The sequence below is a fragment of the Suricata suricatta genome, chromosome 8 (assembly GCF_006229205.1).
Source record: "Suricata suricatta isolate VVHF042 chromosome 8, meerkat_22Aug2017_6uvM2_HiC, whole genome shotgun sequence".
Lineage (NCBI taxonomy): Eukaryota > Metazoa > Chordata > Mammalia > Carnivora > Herpestidae > Suricata > Suricata suricatta.
Window position 1 is genome coordinate 125,101,175 of NC_043707.1, and position 8,481 is coordinate 125,109,655.

The 8,481-nt window shown below is 45.6% G+C and overlaps 1 protein-coding gene across 10 annotated transcripts in view; it reads left to right on the forward strand.

Moving 5' to 3' along the window:
* Positions 1-8,481, forward strand: part of LUZP1 (leucine zipper protein 1) — a 109,417-nt gene that overhangs the window by 453 nt on the left and 100,483 nt on the right. For 6 of the 10 annotated variants that reach the window (XR_003911628.1, XR_003911627.1, XR_003911626.1 and 3 more), the window contains exon 1: positions 8,002-8,083. The exons of 1 other annotated variant lie outside the window; for it this stretch is intronic. The gene's annotated coding sequence lies outside the window, so the exon portion shown is untranslated. Of the gene's footprint in view, positions 1-6; positions 114-5,778; positions 5,826-8,001; positions 8,084-8,481 lie in introns of those variants that run through there. 3 more of the 10 variants (XM_029946596.1, XM_029946594.1, XM_029946599.1) reach the window with 3 other exon arrangements.

Here is an 8,481-nt window from a genome sequence, read left to right on the forward strand (position 1 = left end):
CCGCGTGCCCGCGGACTCCGGTTCCTGGACGCCGCCGCCCGGCCCGGCTCGGAGCCCACGCCGCTGGGGCTGGGCTGGGGAGGGCGAGGTCGCTGAGGCCTGAGGGTTTGTAGGTGAGTGGTCCAAGGTTATGGCTAGCAAATGGTAAGGCCGGGATTCACCCCGCGCGGTCTGTTGGGACTCTGAAGTGTGTGCCTTCAGTCTGTGGTTCCTGGTCCACGCTCTCGAGGGGTTTAAGGGATTCAGGTTCTAGTCGAAGCTCAAGAACAAGAGCTCTGAATCCGGGGGCTCCCAGAGGTCTGTGAACCTCTCGATTCTGTGTGTCAAATGCTGTGTATTGCATTTTTTTGCTCAGAGTTTTAAAGGTGTCAGTGACCCAAAAAGGGTTAAGACCCACAGCTTTCCAAGGCTCCTGGGTTCCTCCTTAGGGACTCCAGCTTTATGAGGACATGAGGTTCCTCTACAGCCTGTAGCATCTTGAGAATATCTCTGCAGTGCCCTGCAGCTACCCTGGAGAGACTTGGGTTTTCTACAGGATCCCAGGAATTTTCTTCTGGATCTTGAGAATATTTCCATAGAGTTTCTGAGGTCAGTCTGGGAATTTGAGGTCCCTGTGGAACCCTGGTGTCTCTTTGGGCGGTTCTGAAATTCTCACTATAAGGTCCTATGCTGTAAGTTCTAAATCTGGGTCTCAGGATGCCTATGAATCCCTTGACATTGTAGACACGATATTGTGGGTCTGTACTATACATGTCATTCCTGGGAGAGGTTTCATAGATGTCACAGGGATGTCTGATCCCCAAAGCTGGGGAAAACATAGCTTTAGAGCATCCAGTGTGAAGGGGGCGGGGGGAGGGATGAGATGGAGGAGGTAAAAGGCAGTGTTCTCCAGGAGGCTTTGGAGCCAGGCATTCCTAGGTTAAAATCCCAGCTTTTGTGCTTTAGCAGCTGTGTGACCTTGAGCAAATTTCTTAGCCTTTCTGAGCCTCAAGGCCACCTCCTTTAAGAAGCCTTCCCTCTGTCCTGGATTCAGTTAAGTTCCACATTCCCCAAGCCTGATGCTCTGTGGTGCTTAATGCAATTGTTTTTAAGTAACTAATTGTGTTTAATGTTATTTTGTCTCTTCTACCCCATCAGCCATTTGCTCCAAGAAGGCAGGGCCCTTTGCTCTTATAGTGTGTACCGTCCCTAGCACATGTTAGGCTCTCAGCCAGCCATTTGTTATGAAATAAATAAAAAGAGGGAGGGAATGGAGGGCTGCATGCCAGATGTTGCAGTGGGGGCAGAAAGGAATCAGAAAAGAGTTAAGTATTTTTGTCCTGAAGGTGGTCCCAGGCTAGTGGGTAATGATGGAGCTCCTGCAAGTAGGATTGTCCTAAATGTGCTAATGGGGGATAAACACTAATGGAGAGAAACACCAAGGAGAGAAACACTAATGAGGAAAGAGGAAAGCACCAAGAGATCTAAAGATGAGTGAGACTCAGGCCCTCAGGAGTTGATAGAACCACTTACTCCCCTCTGTATTATGTGTTATAACTTACAAAGTACTTACATAAAATATCTGGGTAAAGTCTCATCTTACAGAGATGGGGACACCATTGCTGAGAAGAGTTCAGTGACTTGCCCAAGGCCATCCATGCAACAATGGCTGCTCAAGGACATAAGTCGTTTAGCTTTGGAATTCAGCCCACATTCTTTGGGAAATGGGCTTTGATGTTGTGAAGGTCTTGATTTAGATCCCACTAGTTGTGAGAATTTGGGCAAGTTACCTTATCCTTTGAGCCTTGTTTTCCTAATCTACAAGGTAGGAATAATGACCTCTATCATTTGTATCAAATAATTCCTGTAAAGTGCCCAGTAGGATGCTTGGTTTATAGTAAAGGATCCATAAGCATTTGTTGAATGAATGGATGAATGAATGAATGAATGAATGAAATACACATATTGGTGGGTGGCCTGCAGTGTGAAGGGACTGAAAATCATGCCATGTGGGGGACAGTAGGAGAAATTGAGGGCAATTTTATCCCTTCCCACTCTCACTTTCTATGATTCCTAAGAGGCTTTGCACTGACCTCAACCGTATTGTTTTAATTTATTGTTTGCTACCAACAAAAGTGAACCAATACCAGCTTGGTTAGCTTTCTTTTTATACCTATCTTTACTGTGTTTTTTTCTGGTGACCAAGTATTACATGCTTCTTATAAAAAAAACCTGAAATTGCAGAAAGATATGAGGAAAGATGCAAGTTTAGGCACCATAGGCACAAAATGCTGACATAGTTATTCTTTGTGAGGGGCACAGGACAGGCAGCAAAAAAAGTCTTCCTACTTTAAAGTCATTTCCACAGTCTCTGCTGTGGTTTCTGGAGGTTTTGTTAGGAGTCTCGCCTTTGACAATGGCATTGAAAGTTCAAGTATAGCTAAGGGCTAGAGAGTGGGGAGAAGGTGAGAGTTGTCTGGGCAGGGGCCTTCTCTGGAATGAGATGGAACCTGTGGAACTTTCTTTTTTAATTAACTAATTAATTAATTAATTTTTATTTTTGAGAGAGACAGATAAAGTGGGGGGAGGGGCAGAGAGAGGGAATCAAAGGATCTGAAGCTGTGCTGACGGCAGTGAGCCTGTGTGGGGCTTGAATTCACAAGCTGTGAGATCATGATCTGAGTGAAGCTGGCCAGTCAACTGACTGAGCCACCCAGGTGCCCATATGGAACTGTCTATGGCAGTTTGCACAGTTAGTTCAGATGCCCACTGCCAATGGCCTTGTAGTTGTGTTTTCTTTTCTTTTCTTTTTTAAAATATATTAAAAAAATTTTTTTTCTTTTGAGTAGGCTCCACATCTAATGAGGGTTTTGAAATCACAACCCTGAGATCAAGGGTCACATGCTGTACTGATTGAGCCAGCCAGTCACTTCTGTAGCTGTATTTTCATCCTCTTTTCTCTCAAAATTCGGTAGAAGTTTTTGAAAGTTTCTTCTACACACACACACAGCCACACACACACACACACACACACACACACACACACACACAGAAAAACAAATAAAGAAAGAAAAAAGGTGAAAGCATCTTATTTCATTCTCTATATTCTCCATTTTTTATGCATGTACTGAGCATATAAGTTAGAATCCACTATACCTATAATTCTGCACCTTAGTCTTACTCCTTTTCTTTTTTCAAAGTTTATTTATTTAAGCAACCTCTACCCCCAGTGTGGGACTCGAACTCAAGAGCCGCATGCTTCTCCAACTGGACCAGCCAAGGGCCCTACTCTTACCCTTTTCATTTAACAATATCCCCTCAACCCCTTTTACAAAAATCTCTCATTTGGTATTTTCTCTCTAGACATCTTTGTCGCAAGCTTGTTTGCCACAGACATTTTTGCCACCTAACTAATTGGCCGCAAGGCAGTTTTTGCCAGGAAAGATAAAATCATGAAAAATAAAAGAGGGACCTTCCTTAAAAAGGAAAGAATGAAACAAAAAATTAAAAACAGGGCACCTGGGTGGCTCAGTCAGTTGAGTGACTTCAGTTCAGGTTATGATCCTAGGGTTCCTGAGTTAGGGTCTCCTGTTGGGCTCTGTGCTGACAGTTCTGAGCCTGGAGCCTGATTCAGATTCTGTGTCTCCGTCTCTCTCTACCCCTCCCCCACTCACACTCTGTCTTTTTCTCAAAAATAAACATTAAAAAAAAAGAAAAATGAAAAACAAAATTAAAAAGATTTTATTGCAAAATACAAAATATTTGAATACATTTAAAATGTGTGTGGATTCATGACAATACTGTAATACTACACAAATAACTTTTATTTTGTGGATTGTACTTAAGCACTTGTCTTCATAAGTTTTCATTCATAATATCATACTGCTGCTGCTTTTTTTTTTTTTTTTGCTTGTTAATTCCTCTCCTTATTAGGCATCAGACTTTTTTTTTAGATTTTATTTTATTTATTTATTTTTAAGTATTTATTTTTGAGAGAGAGAGAGAGTGGGGGAGAGGCAGAGAGAGAGGGAGACACAGAATCCAAGCCAGGCTTCAAGGCTCTGAGCTATCAGCACAGAGCCTGATCTGGGTCTCAAACCCACAAACTATGAGATCATGTCCTGAGCTGAAGTTGGAAACTTTACCGACTGAGCCACTTAGGTGCCCAAAGATTTTATTTTATTTTTTAAAATTTATTTATTTTTTAAACAAGCAATTTCTTTTTTTTTTAATTTTTTAATGTTTTTATTTATTTTTGATACAGAGAGAGAGAGAGAGAGAGAGAGAGAGAGAGAGAGAGAGAGAGAGAGAATGAGAGGGGGAGGGGCAGAGAGAGAAGGAGACACAGAACTGGAAGCAGGCTCCAGTCTCTGAGCTAGCTGTCAGCACAGAGTCCGACGCGGGGCTCGAACCCACGAACGTGAGATCTGACCTGAGCTGAAGTCGGAGGCTTAACCGACTGAGCCACCCAGGTGCCCCCAAAGATTTTATTTTTAAGTAGTCACTACATGCAACATGGAGCTCAAACTCACAAGCCCAAGATCAAGAGTCACATACTCTATTTACTGAATCACCCAGGTGCCCACCCTGGGCGACTTTTTCTTTTTTCACTAAAATATCTTCCTTCATTAGGAGGAGAGGTGTCAGTCTCTAAATACTAGGATTCATATTTGTAACTGAGCTTTCTATAACATTGTGGAAGTCTTCTATGCAGTTGTCTGGTTTTGGAATATTGTCACATGCCCATTGATTGACATTCCAAAGTTCTCTGGGAAATGTGGGTTCAAAACTCTATGCTACTGCATAGACCATTATGATGGCTAAGATTTATGTAATATAAACATGGGATTACTGAGTCGATGGAGAAATGAAACCAAACTGTCTACCGGTTTGATGAAACCAAACTATCAAATCAAACTGTCAACCATTTATTTTGCTCTTTTATGGCAAAATTGCTTTAAAATTTTTTTAATGTTTATTTATTATTGAGACAGAGAGAAACAGAGTATGAGTAGGGGAGGGGCAGAGAGAGAGGGAGATACAGAATCTGAAGCAGGCTCTAGGTTCTGAGCTGTTAGCACAGAGCCCGATGACGCAGGGCTTGAACTCACAAACCGTGAGATCGTGACCTGAGCTGAAGTCAAATGCTTAACCAACTGAGCCACCCAGACGTCCCAGGGTAAAATTGCCTTAGGACCAATGAGTTATGTGGTGAAAATGTTTGCAGCAGAATTGCTCTCAGCATAGATGTTTAGTTGAAAGCACCTAGAACCAAAAATCTACCCCATTCCTTTTACAGACTGAGATTCTTGAGGTCAGGACTATCCATCCATTAGACCTACTTCTGACCCAGAGGGCAGCACAGGACAGGCCTTATTGGGAGGACATGTTGAAATATTCACAGTAGCCACCATATAGTGGCATTCATGAGGTGCCAGGCTCCGAACTAAGCTTTTGCACATGTTATATTGCATTTAATCCTCACAGCCCCTGTATGAGATAGGTACTATTATTGGGGTGCCTGAGTGGCTCAGTTGGTTGAGTGTTTGGCTTCGGCTCAGGTCATGATCTTGCGGTTCGTGGGTTTGAGCCCCACCCATGTCAGGCTCTGTGCTGACAGCTAGCTCAGAGCCTGGAGCCTGTCTTCAGATTCTGTGTCTCCTTTTCTCTCTGATCCTTCCCTGCTCATGGTCTCTCTCTCTCACTCTCTCTCTCTCAAAAATAAATAAAACATTAAAAAAAAGAAATCTTTGGTTTAAAAAAGAGAAAGGTACTATTATTATTATTCCCATTTTTCAGATGAGAGGCTGAGGGGCAGAGACTTAAAGGTCCAAGTCACACAACTGGTAAGTGGTGGAGCTGAGATTTGAATCCTGATCTCTTCTGTGCCAAGACTGTTGCTGTGAGTGAACTAATAAGTGATTGATGGACTCACAGGTCATGGGGAAACAGTTTTGTCTTCAGAACCTCCCCTGTATGTCCTGGGTTCTCTCTGTCAATGGTTTGCAATGCTTGGAATCAGCATCCCCACATAGGAGGGACACAGTAAAGGCCCTTTCTTTGCCTGCAGCCATCCTGTAGACATGCTTACTTTTCATGGGAAGTGGCATTTTTGAATCTCCTCTTCTAAAAATGAGCTGCAATTTGTTAGGGGCCCTTGAGAACGAGCCCAGCATTTCAGGACAGCCATTAGCCTGTCTGCAGCTCAGGAAATTAATCAGAACCCCAAAGCCCTTTCCCTTTTCCCACAGGCCAGCACTCTGAAAACGCCCAGTGCCTTGCTGCAGCTCTCCTCCAGGACTGCAGAGATGCCAAGGGCAGTTGAACACAGATCTATATGTAAGGGAACTGAGAGCAGAAAGGCACAAGGGAGAAATGGGTCAGCTCTGCTGCAAATAACTTTCGGAGAGAACTCAACTCAAAGCTGTCCCCTACTTGGAGGGGTGCTGATTGACAGAGACACCCTGGGCATCAGATATGACTTCACAGATTCCCCCTGGGGTCTAGAAATTGGAGTGTTGGCTTCTGTTTCAATGGCAATGCTCTGCAGGGCCATTTTTGTGAGCCTCTTCGTCTCAGGACCTCAAACGTCTAACCACTATGAAATGACTGGGTGGATTATCATTAGGGGTGCTATGTCCTGTTAAGTGCTTGAAATAATTTTGATCATAATAATGAAAATAAGAATGACAACTCCACCTTTTCTGGAACACTGTGCCTGGTGCTTTCCACACAGTGTTTTATGGAATTTCAGAGCAAACACTGCAAAGACTATATTAATATCCCTATTTTACACAGGAGAATGAGGCTCAAATAGAGCCAGCATGGGCCAAAACGTGGGTCTATAGTCCCAGGGTTTTCTGGCCCCAACAAACATGTGTGGTTTCTGACCTAACGGCAGTGAGGGAGTGCTAAAAAACAAACAGGAGGTCAATTTGATACAAATTAAAATGTGTTCATGCCCACATGGGAGTTAAATACAATACACAGGTATTTGGGTATTCCGCAGGGAAAGTTGGCTTCTCTCTGGGGGAAGCCAGGAGGAGCTCTACGTGGAGATGAGACAGCAAGGGAAGAGCATGAGCAATGGGGCAGATGTGGGAAAGCAGTGGGTGTGCGAGTGCAAGTTTGGATAAACTTTACAGTGTGTGTCTGTCTGTCTGTGTGTATAAAGGTAGGAAGAGACCAGACCAGGCCAGGGCTTTAGCTTTTATTCTGTAGGCAATAAGGAGCTTACACAAGAGATGTCTCAAGAGACCAGCTATGCTGCTGCAGTCAGAGAGGAAGCAGCCTTCAGTGCATCTGTGTCCTGGCTTGTGAATTTAGCCCTGTGCCAGCACGTGGGAGGACATCTGTGGCGGGGGGGGGAGTGTGTCTGTGACTGTGTCCTGTACCATGTTGGGTGTGGGTTTTGGGCTCCCTTCAAAGGTTCTCCTCCCCATTTCTCTGGGCCCCAGGGACCTTGCACATAGTAGCTTTATAGGAAATGTGTCATGGATTATTGGAGAGACTTTTGAGATCATCTGGTCATCACTCCTTCCCATCTTAAGGTAAAAAGTGAGGAACATAGATGGACAAAGACTTTTCTAGAGTCACACAATGAATTAATAGCAGAGCTGGGGGCTGGAACCGATGCTCCCATGCTGAGTGCCTTTTCCACATTTGCTGAGTAACAGAAATAGTATTTGTTGAGCGATTACTCCATACCAGGCCCTGGGCTAAACACCTTTACATGGATTATCTCATTTAATCCTCATAACTCCCCGGGGAATGCTCCTCTTGAAAGCAGGGCGTCTTGTCTTCCACTTTGATTTCCCATCACGCCTAGCACAGGCCCTGGGCACCTAGCTAGGCAAGCAATGAGAACTCGGCAAAGTCCAAGTCCTGGGAAGTTGGGGGGTGGGGGGGCGGGGAAAGAAGAACGAAGGGGGCGGAACTAGCCGATAGCCCCGCCCCAACACCAATCCCCGCCCACAAGTCACGGACGTCACAAATATGGCCCCGCCCCTCATTGTCAGTCCGGGGGAGCCGGAGGAGGCGCCGGACGCCGGGAGCTGAGCGCCGGACCCCTACTCGGGCGGGAGCGCGGGCCGGAGTCCCTGAGGTGAAGGGTCTGCGGGGAGGCGGCGGGCGCGCTTCGCGGGAGGCTGAGGCGGGCGGGTGGGAGCGGAGGAGGGCGGCCGGAGGGCTCAGCTTGCCCCGGCGAGGGGGTCGGGGCACCCAGGGGCGACTGGGCAGAATCGGCGGGCGCACCCCGGGGAGGGCTGTGGGAGTGTGGAGTTGAGGTGGGGGGCAGTTTAAGCGGAATTTTGGAGAAAGGACTCGGAAGGGGACGTCTTTTGGGGCAAGACCTTGAGAATTTTTTTGGAGTTGGGAATTTTTCTTTCGGAGGGGGAGGGAAGGTTCTGAGAGACTTCTGGTGGGAGCGAGAATCTGAGGAGAAATGTTTGGGGCAGAGAGAGAGCCAAGGGGACATTTTCGGGCGGCGGAGGAGAGTTTCGA